Here is an 18,623-nt window from a genome sequence, read left to right as displayed (position 1 = left end):
ACTCGCAGTTGAAAGCCAAGCATGATAAAAATGCTAGATAAAAAGCATGAAAAAAAAAAAAGGGCTCTTTTTGCTACAGGCTATTACAGAGCATAGCTGTAGAAACAGATCAATTCACTTAATGAAGTGCCTTTGGATTATAAGTTTTCTGTTTGTAGACAGCAGACTTTTTTTGTATTTCAGTATTGACAGGGCTTCTCCTAAGGACCTGTGACCTTTAATCTCATTATGTATGGATTTGTGTATGTGAATGTGACATATGAATTTGTTACCAAGATACTATTTGAAGCAAACATCCTAGGGCCTTCCAAGTTGGCAAGTTGATGCTGATTTATGAGTCATCTCAGCCCAAAACATTATTTTGTATTTTTACAATATTTTAAACTGTAGAGGGAGCATCAGCCATCTTATCTGACTGATGCTATCGGGTGCTTTCCATTAGTTTCCTAATGTATATCCTAGAGACAGCCAGACACGCACATAAGTCTGGATACGAATGGCACCGAAATTAAGCTGGATTCATTTTAGTTTATCAGAAAGGTGGAGCAGCTCAGCTAACTACAGCAACTGATCTATAGCAGGATAAAACCTTGACAAGTTCTTTCAAGCTTGATGTAATTTGCATCATCTTTTGTTGCTTTCCTCATCTCCCTTCTCCTTTCCTCTTTTCTGTATATTGCAATCTTTTCTTCATTTATACAAATGCATACTGCTACATATAAATTTTTCTGTTGTGGCTGGTCCAGTGGTGGAACTGGGCAGACTCATGGCAGATCCAGGCACAGGCAGTATTCCTAACACAGAGACCGTCTGTGAAATGGTCTGGGTGAGCTCTAATGCGTGTCGTGGTTTTTGTTGCATTGTTGTTCCCTTGTTTCTAATTTTATATAATAGTGACTATTAATTAACAACCTATTAGCTAGTTCCGAGAGTTATTCTGGGACGTGGCCTTTAATAATAGAGGATTGATAAATGGCAGGGGAGTCACTTCCAGTTCTGCACTCCTTCAAAGAATCCTTTAACGATGCACAATATTTCTTGGTGCTGCATAATATCTATTTCTGAATTCCAGCTGCAGCTAAGGCTTTCGTTTTGGTCCTGCTGGAGTTGCTGAGATTGTTTCATCTGATGGGAGAGTACATTCAAAGAAGAAATAGTAAAATATGGTGAAAAAAGTATATTTACAGTATTTCCACCCAATCTGAAACATGATTGCTAAAGATCTTACAGAGTGTCTGTAGCGTAGTCAGCTGCAATATTAATGGCACTTTACTGAAAAAGTACCAGAGCCCTGTAACTCTCCTATAATAAATGAACTGTAGATACAACTCTCAGCACAAATAATTAGCAGGATTTATACTGTGTTCTCCTCATAAAGAGTGAGTCAGTTCTCCCACACTCTGAGCATGCTGAAATTCTCAGAGAAAATGCAGCTGAGTGCGGTTTATTATTATAATTTCATTTAGATATTTTTTGTTGTTGATGACAATATCATCATAAATAATGAAATTTATGAAATTTCATACCTTCATGTCAGTGCATCCAAGCTTTGTAAAGGAAGATTATGGCTGAATATTGCAGTTTTAGAACATTAGCATAAGTTAAGAAAATTATTTTCATGAACATAATTTTTTTTTGTAGAGCAAAAGTTTACTGAGAAGTACCTCACTTTTAGTTTACAGCAGTCAGAAAGTGAAATTCTTACACCTGTTTACAAGAAGGGGAAGCTGAACTTCAGGAAGTCACATGATTTCCAGTAACACCCCATATATAGACATTTAGATGATGAAAGCAGTGGAAAAAACTTACCGTTATAAGTCTCCTGAAGCTAACGTGTATTATCTCTGTGCAGCCATGCTACCATATGTATGGCATAAGGCTCCTTCCCCCTTGGTTCCAAGAATTTATATCACTAGATATTTCAGAGAAGTCACAGTCTCAAACTGAATGTGCAGTGGCTGATACAGGGGGTACTTTTCTTTGGAAGCTCACAGTGACCGTATCCAGTAGAAAGAAAAAGTACAACCCCTTGTGTACCTGACTGCTATTAGCTAAGTAAATATGCAAATCTCAGGCAAAGAATAGTGTAACAGAGAGAACAACTTTATCAGCATCAGAAAAGTAGTATCTAGAAAAGGAAAGGTCTACCATTAGCTAATAATTCTTAGATGTGCATTTTCTACCAACTCGTCACCTCCTGTTATCCCAAAATGACTACAAGCTTTGCTTCTTCCATCTCCCATACAGGACAGTATAGCTAAGAAGAGATATCCTGAAATAATGTGATATACGTTCATGTTATCGGATAAATATTACAAAAATATACTGCTTTTGTTGTTGTTAATCTTGCCTGCAGGGACTGAGGTCCTTGTTCAGCTCCAATGAAACAGATTGATTAATTCCCCAGGTCTGAGATGTTCCTGCTGTCTCATCTGACTCTTCCTGCATCCTGAAGGCTGTGTGCTCTTTCTCTCTGGATACCTGCAGTGTGGAGAAAGTGTTTGTGCAGCTCAGTGTGATTTATCCCTTTGCTCACCCCCTGGGCTATGGTTAAAGGGGAGTTCAGAAACTGAACAGAATCATTACATCAGATACGGTCCAAAAGTGCCGTGTATTTTCCCTTCAGAGAAGGGAGCTGAGCTAAGTCACAATAAAAGCAATTGTGGGATTTTTGGAAGGGAGTGGATGGCATAGGGAGAAAGCAATGTGTTGCAAGTGGGTAGATCCAGCCATGGCTACCATATGTTTTGAATCCTTGTGGTCTGGATAGTGACCAACCAGTATTTTTAGCCTGAGGCTCCCAGCTCCACCCCACTGAGCAAGGAGTCCCTGCTGCTATAGAGCCCGAAAATTAAGTGCCTGTGCCTTTGCACCCTGGAGCCCTTCTCTTGCTTATCAACATAAATACAAATAGGGCACCTTTGCAACAGGACATTTGCAGAGAGAACTGGAGCTCACTGCTGCCCATACCTGGATCTTCTGCAGGCTGCTACTTTGATACATTTCTGCGTCATCAAACTTCACCCAAATCCATGTTTGAAGTGCGGATTTCCTCCAGACAAACCTCGGGCTGAGGAGGGAGCCTGGCCTGTGTAGAAGTGTCAGTGTAGGCTGCAGGATGCAGAACGAGATCTGAAATACAGGGGTCTGGAAGGTAGAAACTTTGTGTGATGAGGCCTTTCTGTTCTTATAACTAAGATATTAGTGCAGTTGAGTTCCTTCTTTCGTAATACACTCCTGTGATGACTACCAAAACCATCCCTTCAGAGAAGGTCTGCAGCCAGTTATCCAGATAATGAAGAAGGGCAGGGAGAGGGAGGGGAGGAGATCACCCACAGCTAATACAAAACATGTGCTAGTGAGACAGTGACTACACAGTGTGTTCATCTTTTAAAATGTAAGTGCATCTCCTTAGAGCACAGGGATAACACGCACCAGGAAACTGCCTGCAGGTGTGAGTCTGTGTCCTGGCTGTGATGCAGCCAAGGCAAGATGGAGTGGACCAATCCATGGCCCAGATAATCCATCCATGGATAATCAAATGTTAACGTCCAAGACATGATTTGACAGTTTTCTTTGTTAAAGTATCCGTTGTCAATCTGACATAATTAAAAGTCCTGCCACTTACATTGATGTTCTTCCTCATTCTAATTAGTAACTGGACTTAGAGGTGCTCTTAAGATCAACTGAGCTATATAATGTAATTATGTAATGTAGTTTATTATATAAAATACAAGGATAACATTGACGAGGAAGTGGAGAGAGTACAAAACTCTGTAGAGTGCATGGCAATGCAGCCTATAGTCATGTTTTGAAGATTACTTTGATGGAAAAGGCTTATCTTCCTATAAGTAGAGACATTCCTCTGCTGTGACATAATCTCACTTTTTATCTTGTCTCCTTTATTCTTTCTGGAGAAAATATATAGAGAAAGATAAAATACCCTCTGGTGACCCTTACATCTCAAGAGCCCGTAATGCTGTGTGTCTGATGACAAGTTCCTGGAGGAGTTTCACGGTTCTCATTAAAATGGTTTGTTGGTTTTAGGACTTTAATCTGCAAGTTGAAATCCCTAACCGCAGAGAAGATGCAGACCCTCCAAGAGGCACTCAGCAGTACCTTCGGGATCAGTCCCTTCCTGCCTGCTCCAGCATTGTTGATGCCAGTGGAAGTTTTACCCTTGATTTCAAACCTAATCAGGCCTGAGCACTATTGTCCTTTCTTTCCCTCATCCCTTTGGGCAGCTAAGATGCTTACGCTTACATAAGGTGTGCAGAGACTGTGCAACGGGGACGGCTTCGAGCCATGCGTGATGGGAGCTTTGTCCTGAAGTGCTGACAGTCTAAGTTTAGATTTGGCGCAATGAGCAAAAGTAATAAACAAAAGTTGGTAATAGGCACGGCAGAGGTCATGGCAGAGAGATCAAGGGTTGCTCTGATTTGGTAGGTGAATATCCTGATGGCTGCGGTGATTAAATAGAGTGAGTCACCAGCTGGAGGGTGGAAGGAAGAAGCGGGGCGTTAGAAGGATGTGACTGTGGGGAGACCTGGTGAGCAGAGATTAGGAGGACAGTTCATGCCCAGAGGACTTGAATAGCTTGTCCACTACTTTCATTGTTCTAAGCTTTTAAAACACACTGGGTTAATCACTAACAAAGATGCCCAAGGGAACAATGTTGTATCGGTTATCTTCCTGAGCACTTGACTGTTTTGGTTCTATTTATTCTAGACAAAAGAGCTTATTTGTGATGTTTCATCTTTAGTCTGAATGTCTCTAATTTGGACATCCATTTAATTTGGAAGGTTTCCACGAGACGCCCGTGAGACTGACTGATTAAAGTCATGACTTATAACCAAACGTCTTTCTCGCTCCATGTTGCTGACCGCAGCTTTGGTTATGAATTGTGAAAGAATGTTAAAATCCAGTGTATTTTTCTCTTTGTGGGCTCTGTTTATTTTTATTTTTAACATTTTGATTGGACAATGAAAAATGCCAGTGATGCCAGTTGCAAGTCTTTAGGTACAAGTTTGCCTTTCAGCTATTGCGTGGGAGTGATTATTTGCTTTTAAAAACTGACATCTCTGGATTTTTAGCTCCTTTTTCTTATTAATCTGTGGAAAAATATGGCATTGCATAGAAGTGTGCTATATGGAAGGTAAAACCAGGGCCAAGTTTGGGACGGCAACATCTTTTTCATGTCTCAGTAATTTTTTCAGGCAGCAGTAGCAACAAGCTGAGTGGAGGTTGGAAGCAGCAGCATTGTTGTTTCTGTTTCCCTTGAATTCCTTTCATCAGCCCAGTGACTACATGTGTCCCGATGACACATTTCTGGGTCACATGTCCCAGAAAGATGGGCTATATGGAGATACATGGCATGGAAAGTATTTTAGCTAGAGACTGGTTATGTTGACAGGTTCCACACATGGTGTAAATTTGTATATTCTTCACATGGAATTTATTAATAGCACAAGCCTGAGACAGGGAGAGCAAGTTACATTGCTCTTTATGTAAATAAAACAACAGAAATATATTCTTTCTTGTTCATATTAAACCTGCAAATAGCTTATCACCCTATAAGGCAGCTCAGGCTGGCACATGAGACCATGAGGAAATGCAGAGCAGCACGAGTCAGAGCACAGAGATTTCCCCAAGCCAGGATGCATGGCCGCAGGAGAGGAGTGAAGGCACAAGGACGCAGCATGCAGCATCCAGTACTGGAGAAAGAAAGGGAGGCCTAGATGAGTATTTAAAAAGCCAGTCTCAAGCATAACCAAACTGAATGCTCGTTTTGTTTTTTGTCCAGTGGAAAGTTTGCAGTGGAAGAGTTAGATAGTTTTCTTCCTTGGCTCTGCTATCAAAGGGATGCTGTTGCCTTTCCCAGGCAAATTTCTCCCGTTCAATGGGATCTAGATTTCTCTCTCTGCAGGATACTGCTCTGGTTAGGAGGTCAGAGGGAGAAAATGCTGTAACTGTAGACTGTCTTTATTCTGATTCTTCTCAGGTTCATCAGTCATTTCCACTGTAACTCTTTCAGCTAGTAGTAGTAGCAAGCTGTTGCCCTGTTATATGATTAAATATAGCTGGAGGCACAAACCAAAGTGTTAGGAGATTGCATATCCAGTCACACAGTTAGTGTGTTCCCACTAACAGGAAAAACTGAGAAATGTGTCTAGAGAGATTCGATTCAAGTATTAGTGTCTTCTTCAGATGCTGAATAAAACCACCTGGATGGAAAGGACTTTTATTAGTTGTGACCCTTCTGCATTAATCACAACCAATTCATTTAATCTTCAGCAACATGGAGAAGTACCGAAAGACTGTCCCAGTCTGACACCTGTGATGAGTATGAACTAAACTCCGAATTCCCAAACTCTCAGAGCTTGGGCTGTGCTCTGAGGTCATCTTTGTAGCTATAAAGAGGGGGACTCTGACAGGTTCTCTTCAGTGACATGGCGAATCTGGATGAAGACAGAGATGCCAGGTAGCAGATTATAGGGCAAATTAAAAATGAGAGCTATTTACAATACAAGAGACTTCAATTTTGTCTGCTAGTGAAATTGGGTAATAATACCCAAATTAGGTAATAATTCAGACATTTTCATTTGAAGAACAACTAGAAATTCTTTTGGAGGACTCCAAATCATCCTTGGAAGAAGGCATGGCTCCATTCAACACCTTTGATTTGAATTGAACATCCAGAAAGTCTGTACCTGAACGTAGGCAAGGAAAGGAATACCATCAAACTGGTAGAGCAGACAACTAGGAATCTGAATCAAGAATTCTCTCCCCAGCTCTGTACCTGACATGCATTTTGACCTTGATAAGCCACTTTCTTTTTTTTTTTCAGGCCCCAGCTTAAGCATGTTTTTAAAATGGATAAACCAATATATGTTTCCTGTGAGGATACTGTAGAAGTTAGGTTTGTTGGATGTGAAAGATACTTAGTGTATTATTAAATGGGCTGCATTTTTACAGGTTCACTCTCAGAAAGAAATATTTACCATATGTAAACTTCAAAACATTCCTCTGTGCCCTTAAGTTCAAATGATGGAAGTAAATTAGAAAACTGGTATTTAATCAGGGTATGGCAATAGGACTACTGCATTTACATTTGCACTGTGAGCAAAGAATTCATCATAAATGTGCCAGGCCAGTGTGGTTTTCCACCATGTTTATGAGTATAATTTACCTCCTGTGCAATCAAAATAAAGACACATTAGCGGCTAAGAATATTTACTAAGTCTTCCAAGCTGACATGTTTTAGCTGTAAGGGAGAAATGAATTTTAAATTCTACTTATTTCTTTTCCTGTATGTCTCAATTAAATACTCCACATTAAATTCCTGAAATTTTTCTGCCACTACTTGTAACGGGTCAGAAATGTCAGGGTATCCTTGAAGTGGAGCACTCTTCTCCAAGGCATTTTGCATAGCTTAATTAGCACAGTTATTTCTTTTCCTATGCCTTCTCTAAGGACTTTGTGTCAGATGCTTCCAGTTATTGAGAATCAGAGCCAGAGGTCAACTGATGAGCTGCTGATCACTCAAGCTAAGTGTAATTTAATGCAACAGTTCATATGAGCAGTTTGCAAAACCCCTCCGGGGACTGTATGGGCAGAGGTGCTCCTGGATGCATGCATCTATAGGTTCTATACAGTGCAGCACAAGGCATGTGCATTAAAAGGCCTGGTATGGTTGAAGGTCGTTATCATCAGATGACTACAGCCATCATTATGGCACTTTCTTTTATTCTACTGTAGCAAGCAAAAAAGCTCTAAAACTGTTAAAAATTAGTTGTTTGTTGTTTTTTTTCTCAAGAGGCAGTGAGGACCTTCCTAACGTCTTCAAGTAGCTTTGTTGTCCTGAATCCCCAACCTCGGCTGTGTAATCGCTATAGTTAGGCAGTGTAGCAAATGTTCGTCATTTTAAGGCCTGGAGCCAGTTCATGTCTGAGTCACTGGCTGAATGTTTTTCTGTCCAAGGTAACTGCCTAAGCAGAAGTAGTTCTGATTCTGGCTAGTTATATGTCATTGATATATGAGTCCTCTAAAATGTTTACCTATGAAAAGTGAGACTTTGATCCTGTCATACCAGAAATCATTCAAACTGGACTAAACACAAACAATTCACATAGTGCAGTATACAGTGAGGTCTCTTACCAAACCTTTTCTATACATAGCCATTATATGAATGTCAGCCGCAGGAGTGCATTTCATACTGGGATTTTCCACTTGGCCTTTATTCAGTACCAATCTGATAATGGGATGAATAGTGGACTTGAGGAATGCAGTTCAAAGGACTTGCACTATTGAACCTGTGAACCAAGCCTGGCTACGTAAGTCATACTAATGACTTGTGAAGATACCATAGAATGGAGACAGCCCGTGCAGGGCCATGAAACAGAAGATATATATTTTGTAGGTGGGTCAACTGAGGAGGAAGAGCCAGGCAAGGGGCACTTAGTGGAAGGCAGCCAAAGGATGCTGTAGGAAACAACAGTTACGGCAATACTGCTGTGGCAACAGCTTTGTTCCTCTGTTTCCCTGTAGTAGTCTTGCTAAGTTACAATTCTTAATTTGGTTATCTCTGTCCCTGAAAAGACTGTGGATACATTTTTAAAGACCTGATGACAACATTACCTCCAAATTCTGAAACACTAAAGGAGGAAGGAGTCACTCAAGTAAAAAAATCTGTCCAGATTTCTGGATCTTATCATATGAGAAAGGATGGGATGCTATAGAGTATGCGAGTGCTGATGCAGTGTAACATACACTGAAATTGGTCCAGGTTTATTGCGATATTTAATGTAGACACTGAAATACAGAGACTCTCTGAAGAACAGCCTTGCATTTTGGGTACTGTTAGTTGGTGTATTTTACCCTGCATATTAAAAATGCAGTAAAATATTGTTTTGTGGCAGATATTCAAAAAATGCCTACCTTCTTAAAAAAACCCTTTCTATTTACTATCTGTGGTGCTGTAGACTGCCCCTTTTCCTAAGGGAAACCTGATAGCCATGTGTATCAATTCAGACTCAAAGACATTTGACAACCTCTACGTCTGTCTGCATTGTGTGTTCACAGTAGCCTTCCCTTTATCAGATCCCACTATACATGCTGCAGGACTCCCAAATGTTACAGTGGTTTTAAATGCTCAGCTTTTGATTGAGAAGGACTGCGTGTGTAGAGTGGCAGCCAACGAGGCTGGGATGTAGTGCAATATCTCAGGAGGGAACGGCCAGACAGTGGGTGGTGGAATCTCTTTGTTCCTATAACGCTTCTTGAGTTTTCAGATATTGTGATCTCTAAAGGTATTCCTACTTTAAATGGTGAGCTGATCAAGAAAAAAAAGTTATAAATTATGCACATTTTTTTTTGCCCTCAGAGACAAAAAGCTACCCAACCTGGAGCACATCTTTTTTAATCGGTCTTGTTGTTGTCTACATTTCACACGTGCTCCTCTTGCACTGCCTATAGCAACATGCAGCATTTCTCAGCTGTTGTGAATTTGGGGGTTTCAAAGGCCTGCCTCACTCTAATGAAGTAGAGGGGCTTTGTATGGCCTCTTCATAAGGCCAAACTCCATGGAGAAAAAGCAGGGGACAACTTGTCCCATTGCCTTCATTTTATATATTGACAAACTGAGGTTTAGACAAGACAAGCATTTTGACCTAGTTGACCCAGAAAGCAATAAGGAAGTAACCTAGAAAATACCCAGGAAATTCTCCAAGTGCAATAAGACAATAAAGTTCAAACCTGAATCTTCATCCTATGAGCTGTCTGTAGGGCCCTCCACCTCTGATGGCTTTGCACAGAGCTGATTTGTCACTTTGTGCTTTTCGGAAAGAACAGTTTTTAAAATATCCCTTTTGCTGAGTTTAGGCAGAGGAAAGGTAATTGTTTGTATCCTGTGTGTTCTGCTCTAGATGGGCTCTGGGTTGCATGACGTTACATGCCGAGAGGGTGAAGGGTGGGTGCGGCTCCTGCCAGTGGGTGCCTGGGCTTGTTGGGAGGATTGTTGCCATTCCTACCCGCTTCTGTGTCTGTGGTCCTTCTGAAACAACACGAGCTATTAGCAATGGTTGTGTGATGTAATTCATTTAGGAGGAAAACTCACTCATAAAGTTTATGGTCTTATTCTCTCTGAGACAACACAAGGAGGGGAGATGGAGCAGGTGAGCTGAGAACGCATGGGGACGCTGTCACCCATCCTACGGTTGAAACTTCAACCAAATCCCCCACTGGAGGGTCCTAGGACTAATGTATCTGCTAAAGCACAGACCCTGTAGCAGCCTGCTGTGCCCTGAGCTGCCTGTGCACAGGCTCCGTGGGGTTGGCATGGCAACACCAGCTTCCAGCCGGTGCAGGAGCATCCCTGAATCACAGCTCTACCTGCCGCCCTGTTGCACCTCCCAAGTGCTGGAGGGGAGTGTCATGGGAGCCAGTGAAATGCTTTCCCTCCCAAAAAATAAATACCAAGAAAAGGGAATACTTATCTGCCAGGGCCTGCTATTGAAAAACGGATCTCAGTTCACATAAGCAGGAAAAAGACATTGAGGCTTATTTGTATTTCTGCTCCTGAGCACAAAGGGGCTAGAAAGCAGGCGGATCCCACCGATTGTGTGTTCCTCCTGTTTGGAGATGTAATCGGCATCCACATACTGTGCCACAGCCTTTCCTCATCTCTAGGGGCTGGGAATGATGTATAGGGGTAGAAGACTTCTAGCATGGAGGTGAAGACCTCCAACTTAGGGGTGGGGGTGGGCTGGCCCCTAACGCAGCATCTGCCCCCCCATCTTCTGACGTGTAGCACACATCGCTAGGAGCAATGTTCATGGGGTAAGGAAGAAAACAGAGGGGTCCCCCTGTTCGCTCAATCCCAACTTACCAACTGGAGAAACAGGCTCTGTGTAAACAGTACAAATGAAACGGATGTTTCACTCTGCTACTGATAAGTTTATCAGCAAAGCCAATGTGCACTCTGGACCCCTAGGAAAATACACAGAAAATGTGTTAAAGAAAGAGAAGTTGAGGGTCCTCAGCTAACCCCCAGCTTACCACGCCCTAGGTGTCAGTGTTTGTGCTTTGGGACACGTCAATCATTGCTCCAGCCAGTGTGACTCCAAGGTTGGGATGTTGTCACTTGTTGCCACAAGGCCTAAGGTTACCTGGGCTCTACCTGTCGTTAGTGCTATAGAGATGGATGAAAAGGGACTGTTGCAAAGGTGCTAGGGACAATAAAGTCATGGTGGGGGCAGGCAAGGAGCGTGGTTGCTGGTGCGGAGCACTACGGCAAGGCGCTGCTGGACCTTGGGTGGGAGATGAGGCAGTGGCCTCTCCAGCTGGCATTGTCTGTGAATAGACCGTTGTCCTTTGCGAGGAAGCAAAGAGAAAACTCTTCTGCTTCCTTGACTGTGGCACTGAGCTGGTATTGCCTCACCAAGGGCTCATCCTCCAGCTCGGAGCTTTCACAGCTCCAAAATGCCTTGCCCACGTTGCCTGAAGTGCCTACTCCAGCGTCCTGTTACACACGGACCATTTTGGCCAGCTGGATTTTGTTCCCTGCAAGTGAGTGGCTGGGAAGTAGGTGTGTTTCATGGAGCTTATAATAGAAAGCTTGCTTTGACCTGCGTGACAGAGAGATTAACACCATTCTAGAATGATATAGTGCGTGTTTTTTAAGGGTCCAAAGGCAATTCCTGTTTACAGAGCAGGACTGGAAGAGCCTCGTAGCATTCAGGCTAGGGCAGCGGCTGTCGGGGATTCCTTCCCCATTGCTTCTTTTTCAGGCAGACTTTCTGCCCTGCTGAGAGAGAACTTGAAACACCCTGTGGATGGCTGAGCCAGGCTGTTGCAGCTGTCCAAAATCACAGAGCCTGTCTCTGAGACAGGAGAATGATGAAATTCTTGCACCTATCCCTTCTCATCAAAGGAAACCACATCAGAGCTTCTTTGGGGTGATTCTTTCTGGTTTAGGATTTCCAAAGTTTCTTCTAGAAATTGTGTGGCTGAGATCCACAGAAGGTTTGCCAATCCTTATGAAAAAAATTGTCATTGACACTAAAGATACATTTTCAATAGCCCTGGACTTCCTTGAGTTATTCAGCTCTACAGGTGCAGTCTTAAATGCTTTGATCCATAGTGGTCCAACCTGCTAATCCCAGTTACATGCTCATGCCCAGCACCGTTGCCTTTATCAGTGTTCAGGCACTGAAAGCTGGGCCTGTGGTTCTGCTCTCACCGTGCCTACTTTTCCAAGAAGTATGAAAAGCCGAAAGCACCCTGAACAAGGAAAATATCCATCTTCTGATAGCATCAGACCTTGCATTTTTAATCATCTTTCTGGAAAACAGAATGTACAAGATCTCCTTTCTGAGTAAATGTATTCTCACGTCCGAAGGAGCTTGATGCAAGTCAATCATCTGAGCCTTGGTGAGCCAGTGGGGAGTCAGAAGTGGCACGAGCCTGGAGTCTGCTGTCTAACGTATTCCCTGGCACAGTCCTGGAGAGAAGACACATAAAGGCCATACAACCAATGGAGTAAATTCATCATCAGATGGATTTGCCTGATTCTGCTGTATTGTTACTGGCCTCCTTAAATTGCAGCGTGTTCCTCTGAATTTTATTCATCATTTCTTGACTGATACTGCACTCAAAATGTTTGTGTTTCTCCAAATCGAGGCACCTCATCAGAGTTACACGCCTTTAGTCAGAGAGGAGTTATGCACTGACCCATTGTCAGGGCCCAAAATTTAAGGTGCTTTTTGGAAAAGTGGCCTTTAGTAAGCTCTCGTGTTTTCTTATATGATTGTAGTCTGATACTCAGTGATCCGTGGATGCCCCTCTAGGTGGTACATACTTAGCTTGTTATTAACTATTACTTTATAGAAAGATAGTCATGTTCATACACTGACAGGGAACAACTAATACTAGAGTCAGAGGCAAGGATTTTAGATGTTTTTAGACACTTCAAATCAGATATCTAGGTGCCAGCAGCACTGAAATAAGGAGATATATGAACATGGAAATCCAGCATCTAGGATATTAACTATATGGAGCTCTTCCTGAAGGAAAGTGCAAGGCACACTTCACATACATAAAGCTGTATTATTTACTCCAGAAAGATCATGCTGTGAGCTGATGACGCACCTTCCTTCCCCTCTCTACTTCTCATTTTTTCTCTGTATCGAGGCCCTCTGATCTCAGAACTTATTTACATCTCCCCTGCAAACCATGACTATCCTTTTCCCTCTCTCATGCTCTTTTTTGCACAGTGCTTTTGGTGTGTTTCATGCAGTTGACTTCAACCCCCTCCCACGAAAATTGGTGACGGTGCAAATCACTGCTGCCTTTATCGGCACCTACCATAACCCGATACAGCTGGTGTCTGCTGGCCTGGGATTTTCCGAGGGCTCCTGCGGCAGAGCAGGTTGCAGACCGATTGAGACATGTTTGGTGGTTCAGCCAGGTTTGCTACAAGGGGAGGGGGGGTGTGAAGAACAGAAACCATCTGTGGAAATTTACTGACTCTCTGAAGATCTCATGACTTCTTGCTAAATCTGAAAATTCCCAGTACAACAAGAATAATTGTTTCTCAACCGCCTGTGCAGCCTTTCATCATTTACCTGAATATTGCGTGGTCAGTGGCATTTTTTTTGTCAGTGATAGACAACAGTCCATCATTTGCCAAAGGGGTGGAAGATAAGGAATTCATTAGTCAAGACACTAGTTTCTAGTACAAAGAACTTCCATGCAGATGGTGAATTTAAAAAAATATATATATTCAACAAATTAGCACATAGTGTGCCAACTCTTGTGAAATATGTGCACATTAGGAGTATGAGTGGGAGCAAATAAGGTTGTGAAGAATCTTTCTGCAGCTTCTGTTTTCAAACAGTGATTTGCAAAGAAGTCTTTTTCTTGTCTCTTTTTTTTAAGGTAAATATGTACGAAGCTCTTTAAATCGTTTGAAGTGGATCATGGTTATGACTAAGAGATAAGGAGGGATTTGTCTATCAGACAAACTTTTCCTCTATTTTTAGAGAAGGTTGGTGTTTTCTGAAGTAGTAAAATACCACTGAGTGCAAAGTGCAGGGCGTAGTGTAAATTTGAGTTCTGCCAGTTCATGGGCTGAGCAAAAACTGTTGAAATGCAAGGTGCTTCGAGGCCCAGCTCTGCGTCCCACACAAGAAAAGCCTCCAGTGATATCTCTAAGTAAAGCTCTCAGTCTCCAGCCCACAAAAGATCGATGTAATGCCTACTACAAAGTCAATAGGAATTTTGCCATTAGGACAATTAATGTTCTTAGTTGTCTTTATACTGGACCATATTATTTACCCAACAGAATTAATGGTGTTTCTTTAAAAAATTAAGGGAGAGAGAGAGGAGGAAAAAAAAGGAGAAACCAGAGAAAAATGCCCCGAGTCTGTGTTGTGCCTCCAGGCAGGGCACAAAGTGAATCTGAAATAATGTAATTTCTAGACAAGTGATGACTAGAAATAGAAACTGCAATGGTGCTGAGAGACCACCAGTGCTGTCAACTCAAGCACCATGAAAGGCAATAGCCAGCAAAGCCTGCAAAGCTATTCAGTGCATGGTGCAAGGCCCTGATAGTGCCAGTAATGCTGTGCAGGCTGGTTTTGCTTTAATATTTTTGATAAGGTTTCATTAAAGATAAGGGACTTGCTCACGTGCAGCTGTACTGTCATGCAGACCAGGAGATCTGCCTACATAGGACTGCTTTTAGGGCTGGGCATGAAGGGATGGGTAAGAAGCTGTGTATGTTCCATATGGTGTTCCCTATAGTGGGGTCCACTTTCTAAGCCTTTTGCTGGGTCACCATTGTATTGAAATACTAACAAAAGTGTAGCAATTTAAAGCAGGAATAAGATATTTTCAGGTGGATAATTAGCTAACTGGATAATGATGATCTCCTGTTATGTGCAGCCAAAAACTTGGTTTGGTACAGCACTTAGGGCAAGATACAACATATTGAGATTTGACATACTGAAAGTTCTCTGGATCTATCCAGGAAAGGGTAAAGAAGATAATCCCAAAGACCCCAAGAAAACTTAAAACCCACTTAATGTCAGAAAAGGAAACCCACAGAGAAAAGCAGACACATTAAAGGCAGCAAGATTGCAGCCTTGTACGTCATATAAAATGAATGCAGTTCATCGTGCTGAATCGTTCATGCTCAGACCATATATGTTCAGTTCTTGACAAAGTAATCTCTTTACAAAGCTACATAATGCAGCAGAGTCAGCTAAGAACGAGTTATAAACAAAGAAGCTATTCAGCTGTCAAAGCAATTTTCAGCTATATTAAAACAGAATAGGATGGGACGGATTCTGCCGAGCCTTCTGCTGCATGCTGTCCCGGGAAGCCGGTGGCGTTGCATGTGTGTAAATCACATGGCGAGAGGGAGTGCGTGCGCACACGGGCGGCCGCCCACGCAAACTCATGTACACACACGTGCACAGGATAATCACCCGTCACCTTCCTCAGCTCATGTTAGAAATTGCAAAATGCTTATTTAAATTGTATTTTCGCTTTGCACATGGGGATGTCACCAAGTTCTGTCCATTCCAATGACGTGTTTTGTTTCCATGGAAACCAATGTACTTTGGAGAGGGAAAAGCAGAAGGAGACTGAGAAAAGCAGAAAAATCAAGCAGAATAAGAGAAATGTGCAGTGTGAACAGATCATTTGGGTCGTGGGGCTTTTAACAAAGCGACTTACGCCTTAAGGTGGCAAGATGTGTTATTTATTTGTGGGTATGTCATTCCAGAATAATTAAAATCCATTCAAATGTATGTCAATTAAATGAACGCGGCATTCTATTTCTTCATATGTACTATCCACCATCAGATAGACTATGTACTGGAGAGGCCGGGCTTCCAGTGTGCTTTCTGCTGACACGACTTTTGCTGTTTGCTATGACTCTGGTGTCATTAGCAGGTGTTTCCTATCTTCATCCACAAACTGGGGAAGGAGGCAGGCCCTGGGAAACTGCAGATTTTAACTAAGGTTCAATGAAATACCTGTCAAGTCTCCCATAAAAAGCTGTGTATGATCTGTACCTCCCAAGGGGTAGGTGGGGCAGGGAGAGGCACGCTGGAGCTATTCTATGGTTTTTTCCTTCTTAAAACAGCCAACTTGCCATTGAATCATTTAATCACTAATTAAAAATCCTGGATAAATGCTGTCTACAGCTTTCTGGCAAACAACCCACTGACTTCAGCAGGGCCAAGATTTTACCCTTTCCTTGACTGCAGAGCTTGTTTGTTGCCACTTCTTTTTCTTTAGCTGTCCTATATGCTTTATGCCAGATTTTTTCTCTTAACTACATGTTTTCTTTTTCTTTTCTGAAATATTATCTCACTTCAGCTCCAGAATATAGGGTCTTAACATGATGGACCCCATGACCAGGCTAGCTGTGTTTCACCTATGTCCTTTTCTGCTGTGGCTTAGGAGAGGACAAGGAGTAGATGTGAGAGTAGCAGGAATTTCAGCAGCTAAAGGCCTCCTCGAGAACCTTGCGGGGGGGGGGGGGGCAGGCACCTTGACTTGCAAGTCCTTGTTGCCAGAGCTATGTGGTCCTTGTAGGAGCCCCTCAGCTGGTATCTGACCAGCCGGAAAAAGGTTGGACCACTGTAGCCTACAGCATCAGCTGTTTCACCACCCAGGGCTGAATGCCTGGAGGAGCAGCAGAATCTTCTGTGTGTGAATGCTGTTGGTAACAGTTAAATTCCCGTTCTACCTGTGCATATTCTTTGGTATGTGTTTCTGCTGTCTTCCCTTTTTGTATTTACCAGACTTACCCTCTGAAATTTTGCTTTTAGACTCTGCCTTAGAAGACACCTATGCCGTTTTTGCCAGGAGCTGAATAACTCTAAGATAAACCCCGAGTGGCAGGTAGGGATGTGCCAACAAACCCTGCTTCCCAGGGGCTTTTTGGCAGAGCGCGCTTGACTTTCTGTTGTGTGCTTCGTGAGAAGCTACTCTTGGTCATGCAGGGCCCATGTATGAGGGGCCTGAGCCAACAAAAATTGCCAGGGCCTACTGCATTCTTCAAAGCTTAGGGCACCAGGGTACACATTGACAGCAAACGCTTTAATCCCTGACCAACACATTGGGTGGGAAAACTACAGTTGCCTGTAGTGTTGACATGCTTTGAGTCCATACTGTTTAATTTATCTTTGTGCACCCAAATCCAGAGTATTGAACGGTACTGATAGTTAAGTCTCATTTGCCAGTTCATCGACAAATTATAAGAATAAAAAGAAACTATGCGAAGGGAAGTATGATTTTGCTGATCAGCTCTAATCTTGATTGTTTTCCTTGGCTTTAAACCTTGAATTTTACAAGTTATATGTTAAATGCTCTGCGTCATTTCTTTGTATCCAGACAGAAAGAATCGGTTCGTAAAAAATGTGCTTTGTGGATAATGTAGAATTTTTCTCCTCTGGGTAATACATCAGTGAGGACGTTTACTATATATTTATAAGAGCCCTTGTAGATCTTTAGACTAGGCTCTCAGATGTTCATTCTCTTGACTTTATATTGCTAACATTTATTCTTCTAATGGTGAGCTCTCAGAACAATGCAGAGGGCTCAGTTCAAACTCCAGGCAAATCTTACATCACAGCTGGTTTGCAACTGGGCTCCACACAGGACTCAGGAAGATTTCATTCAGCCTTTTGTATAGTGTTGGTTACAATTCGGGGGGGGTGTGGGGGGGATGGTGGGGAAAATTACTTTTTACTTTAATGGTTCTGTATTAGTTAGTATGTGATTTATGTGTTCCAGAGGCTGGATATTATCTTTCATATTATGTCATTCTGTAAAGCAGTGCTGAGTGCAAGAGAGAGCGACAGAGCATCTCTTGTGCTACCGCTGATTCATTGCATGTACTTCTGCGAGGTGATGAAATACATTGGTCACGTCAGAGCTGTTCATTTCTAGATAGTAGCTAATATCTAAATACTAGATATTACGTGACAAGTTTGAAGGCCAGAAGGTAATGTTCAGGGGTTGATGTCTGTGCTCAAAACGTAATCTTCTAGAAGCCAATGTAACTTTACGTGTGAGTGAGGAGAATTTGCATGACTCTAAGCTCAGGAATGGCCTGTTATTCAAGTACAAGGATGAATGAGAACAGTTAAAAAAACTTTTAAAAAAATAAATCTGTGCAATCCAAGTGTACTGTTTATCATCTTGTTGTACCAAAACAAAATTTGTGATGTACTTTGACTTGGGATTTTTTAGAGTCATTGACGTAGTGCTGGTTTTCATCCTCTCTTGTCTTGCTGTTTTCTGACTTCCCTTCCCAGGCTTTGGCATTTTTTATCCTAATTTTCCTCTTTTGCTTTTAATGAAATAACAAAATTAATGTTTTGACCTCAGAGCCTTCTCCCACACTAGAGGATTTAAAATTGCTAGGTGAGAGTCAGCAGGAGATGATGATACTCTGTCTAATTTCCTTAGAAATGTTACAGCTGAAGTATTTATAATAATAAGGCTTTGTTGCTGGAACCTCTGAATACCAAGACTCTGAAAGAGGTAACTGAACCAGCAAGCTCTGGAAATATTTCCTAGATAGAAACTCAGGAGGAAGAAGAGGA

The 18,623-nt window shown here is 42.2% G+C and overlaps 1 long non-coding RNA gene across 2 annotated transcripts; it reads right to left on the bottom strand.

The window, feature by feature from the left end:
* Positions 1-832: 832 nt before the first annotated feature.
* Positions 833-13,636, bottom strand: LOC129211488 (uncharacterized). Of its 2 annotated transcripts, XR_008578853.1 has the most exons (3): positions 10,886-13,636; positions 1,527-2,481; positions 833-1,125 (listed from the first exon to the last, which is right to left on the bottom strand). It is a non-coding gene; the product is annotated as an uncharacterized LOC129211488 (long non-coding RNA). The 2 variants fall into 2 exon arrangements; XR_008578852.1 differs by lacking the exons at positions 833-1,125; positions 1,527-2,481 and adding an exon at positions 7,770-10,051.
* Between the last annotated feature and the right edge of the window lie 4,987 nt (positions 13,637-18,623).

The sequence above is a fragment of the Grus americana genome, chromosome 11 (assembly GCF_028858705.1).
Source record: "Grus americana isolate bGruAme1 chromosome 11, bGruAme1.mat, whole genome shotgun sequence".
In the NCBI taxonomy this organism is placed as follows: Eukaryota; Metazoa; Chordata; class Aves; order Gruiformes; family Gruidae; genus Grus; species Grus americana.
Note: the sequence above shows the minus strand (reverse complement) of the source record. Positions and strands in the feature narration are given on the sequence as shown.